The following is a 4570-nucleotide window of genomic DNA, read 5'->3' on the forward strand; positions in this document are numbered from 1 at the left end:
ACATAAGGACTAATTATAGTTTTAATTTGTATTTCTCTAATGATTGGTTATGTTGAGCATTTTTTCCTGCTTATTGGCTATTTGTACCTCGCCTTTGGAGAAATGTCTATTCAAGCTCTTATCTCATTTTTAAAAATATGGTCTTTACACACCGAGGAAACCAGAATTGAAAGAGACACATGTACCCCAATGTTCATCGCAGCACTGTTTATAATAGCCAGGACATGGAAACAACCTAGATGTCCATCAGCAGATGAATGGATAAGCAAGCTGTGGTACATATACACAATGGAGTATTACTCAGCCGTTAAAAAGAATTCATTTGAATCAGTTCTGATGAGATGGATGAAACTGGAGCCGATTATACAGAGTGAAGTAAGCCAGAAAGAAAAACACCAATACAGTATACTAACACATATATATGGAATTTAGGAAGATGGCAATGGCGACCCTGTATGCAAGACAGGGAAAGAGACACAGATGTGTATAACGGACTTTTGGACTCAGAGGGAGAGGGAGAGGGTGGGATGATTTGGGAGAATGACATTCTAACATGTATACTATCATGTGAATTGAATCGCCAGTCTATGTCTGACGCAGGATGCAGCATGCTTGGGGCTGGTGCATGGGGATGACCCAGAAAGATGTTATGGGGAGGGAGGTGGGAGGGGGGATCATGTTTGGGAATGCATGTAAGAATTAAAGATTTTAAAATTTAAAAAATAAAAAACTAAAATTAAAAAATTTAAAAAAAATGGTCTTTTTCATGAATTTTCAGATCTTTCTTACACATCATCCATAGTACTCTTCTCTGTATCTTTCCAATTTTAATACTTCTGCTGCCAAAGCACAAACTGAGTTGTTGATTCTTATGAGAATTTTCAGTGTTTCTCTAACATATTTCCTCTTTTCAAACAAACCACCATCCTCCAACTATGCACCCAATCCCAACTTTTTCTCCATAAAATTTTGAAGGAAACTTCTATGTTCTTAAAACATTTATTGTTCATGTTCAAGTCATGAGTTCTTCATTTCTTTTTCCCAGGATTCTTTTCTTTCGTGTTGTATTTGTTCATGTCACTGAGTTTGGGGAGAGGAAAATGTTAAGGTCTGACTTAACTCTGCCACCTTAAATAGCCTGATCAGGGTGGAGATGAGTAGGGAGCAATATTTTAGCCTCACATCTAAACGAGACATAAGTCTTTTCTTTTTTTTTTTCCATTTTAATCAGAACTTCTTAGTTTTTTCAGTATTGTTGTACAAATCATTTATGTTCACACTAAAGCCAACATTAATTATTAACATGAAAGAATTCTAAGCAATCTTAATCAATATTGCTTCCTTCTGTGAAACACAGTGGGAATGAAAGAATGCAATTTATCATCGATCAGAAATCTCACAAACATTTAGTCAGAATCCTGTGTTTTCTATTTTCTCAGAGTTTAGTTGACTCCACACTGGCCTGTATGGTTTTAGGACAAATCAAATCCTTTCCATCCCAAGAACTTTGTCCACCTAGTTCCTTATCAGCATTTCATTGTTTCCACTGCAGTCTTCAGTTAATGTCAGTCTTCCCTGAGGGGCCTTCTTGATACCTAACCTGATAGTGCTGCCTCCCAGCAGTCTCTTTCTGCCTGCACCCACTTTATTTTCTTCACAACACCAATCACTTTCTGAACTTATCTTATAAGTTTTTAACATGTGTGCTTTTTTTAGGGGTGTCCCAGGTATCACAGTGGTAAAGAAACCACCTGCCAGCACAGGAGATGCAGGAGACGTGGGTTCAATCCCTTAGTTGGAAAGATCCCTGCAGGAGGAAATGGTAGCCCATTCCAATATTCTTGCCTGGAGAATCCCATGGATGGGGGAGCCCAGTGGTTATTGTTCATGGGGTCCCAAAGAGTCCAATATGACTGAGCAACTGACTGGGCTCACACACAAGCTTGTTTATTGTCAACCCACCACCACCATCCATTCAAATATTTGTCCCTCAACTGACATGCCCTGTTTCTCACCTCTACACCCTCAGTTACTGAAACAGTGCCTGATTAATAGCATATGGTGAATAAATATATAATGAATGAATACATGTTGACAGTGTCAGCCAGCAAACTTTTTTTCCTGTAAAAAGTCAAATACAGAGTCAGGCCATATGGACTCTGTTGCAACTGCTCAACTCTGATAGTATTAATAGAAAAGCACTCATAAACAATATGCAAACAAATAATCACAGTTGAGTTACAGTACTATTTTATTTATGGAAACAGAGCATGAGCTGGATTTGGCCTCTGGATCAAAGTGTGCTGACTGACTACTGGAGTAGGTCATTTGCTGTCAACTCTGGTGTCAGGGTGCACTTAGATATTGATTCAGATGCTAGTGTTTGCTAGAAGAATTATTAGTAATCATAACATGCCAAAGATAAAATTGGATTTACTTTAAAAATACAGACAATCATTAAGATAAACATTCAGAAGAATATTGGTATTAAAGATAGCATGTTGGTGGAAAGGAAATGTATAAATCACCCTTAGTGTCCATCAGTGGTCTTCACACTTGAGTGTACATCAGAATCACCAGTGATTGCTGCACTGCCCTTGCAGAATTACTGAAATCATCAGTCTGAAGTGGTGCCTGAGAATCTGTGTTTCTATCCAGTGCTAGGTAGTGCTGATGTTGGCAGGGTGTTAAGATGTGACTGAGATGATGTAGGTGAGACATGAAGGCCTGCATGATGGTAGGGGTTGGGGAAATCACAAGAGCAGAATAATCCCTTAAGCCTTTAGTAGAAATTAAGGATCAGTTGGGTGGGGACTTCCCTGGCAGTCCAGTGATTCAGATTTTGCCTCCATTGCAGGGGGTGCAGGTTCAGTCCCTGGTGAGGGAGCTAGGATCCCACATGCCTCATGGTCTAAAACCCAAAACAGAAAATATACTGTAACAAATTCAATGAAGACTTACAGTCTACATTAAAAAACAAAGAGACAAACAAAAACAACCAAAAAATCAATTTGGTATAAGGGTAAAGAAAAAAAAAATAGGAACCATATGACTAAAACATTGTTAGATGGGAAAACAAGGTAAATGATCAATCCATTATTTGAAATAAGTAGTAGTAGGTTTGAAGGAAATGAAATGAGTAGTGGGTTTGAAGAAAAGATCTTAAGTTTCAGTTTTAATATGCTGTTTTTGTCATACCTACATTCATTTAAGTGGAATTGTCTAGGAGATTTTTGGAAATACGAGTGAAGCTTGGGAATGAAGTCGGGGACCAAGACATATACTTTTGGTAGCAGTCAGCAAATGAATGGTTACCGAACCCACAGAAAAATATGAGATAGTCCTTAGAGGATGGGTAGAACAAGAAGAAAGAAAATCTCAGGAATTCTAAACTCTGCCAAGCTAACTATTAATCCATTTTCTGCTTTAACAGAAGTACTAGACTAGTAGTCATATAACCGTACTTGAGTAAGCATGGCATTTCACAATATATTTCCTGATACTATAAATTACGTAAAATGAACCACTCACTTTGACAATGTATGACATTAATACCTAGTTTTAGGAAGATAGATAAGGGATATTGACCCAAGAGCAGAGCAAGTAGAGGATGACTAATGGTATACCAGGAGTCTCTTCTTTCAGTGAATCCCACTGATAGATCTTCCAGAATGGATAAATTGATGCATTTTACAAAAAACTGGAATAAATGTGTCAAATGAAAGAATATTCATAAAGAGATGAAGTGGGAGGTTAAATTGTACCTTACCAGGAGTATTTTTCAAAAAACAAGTAATTCTGTGTCTTCATTTTTGAAAAATAATGATAAAGAAGATAAAAAAGGAGGAAGAGTAAAACAAAGAACAGATGCCTGTAACGTATATCAATACTGAGATGGGAAGCATAAATTCGAGTGTTTATGTTATCTCATTAAATATAAATGGACCAAACCTCCCAATTAAAAGGCAGAGAACTTCAGACTACATTAAAAACAAATAAAGACTGATCCCTATGTTGTCTATGTGGTAAGTTAAAAACAAAATATAGAAAAAGATATGGCATGCACCCTATAAGAACAAGAGACATATTAGACAAAGAGGGCCTTAGAACAAGAGTTGTTATCCAAAAATAAAATGAGTTATTCTATAGTGATAAAAGAGAATGGTATGGGGAGGGAGGAGGGAGGGGGGTTCAGGGTGGGGAACATGTGTATACCTGTGGCAGATTCATGTTGATGTATGGCAAAACCAATAAAATATTGTAAAGTAATTAGCTTCCAATTAAATAAATTTATATTAAAAATAAATAGAAGAAAAATATATTAATATTAAATGTTAACCTACCTGAAAGAGAGCCTGACCATACACATGGCAAAAACTATCAGCCTCACAAGGAGAAACTGAAAAATCCATGCACCAGAGATCTTTGTGGGAAGATGGATTTCAGAGCACTGAAAGAAGCTAAAAACTGGATCCAACAGCTGCTTGACCCATGCTGCCACGTTGAAGAGCTGTAGCTGATGTGTTGCTTATAGGAACCATAAGGCAACCACCAAGTTAACCTCTATTTC

At 37.2% G+C, this 4570-nt stretch overlaps 1 non-coding gene across 1 annotated transcript; it reads right to left on the minus strand.

Annotated features, from left to right (window-relative positions):
• Positions 1-748: 748 nt before the first annotated feature.
• On the minus strand, positions 749-851 carry LOC114109476 (U6 spliceosomal RNA). The gene has a single exon (XR_003586160.1). It is a non-coding gene; the product is annotated as a U6 spliceosomal RNA (small nuclear RNA).
• Between the last annotated feature and the right edge of the window lie 3719 nt (positions 852-4570).

Source organism: Ovis aries, chromosome 19 (assembly GCF_016772045.2).
Source record: "Ovis aries strain OAR_USU_Benz2616 breed Rambouillet chromosome 19, ARS-UI_Ramb_v3.0, whole genome shotgun sequence".
Classification (NCBI taxonomy): Eukaryota; Metazoa; Chordata; class Mammalia; order Artiodactyla; family Bovidae; genus Ovis; species Ovis aries.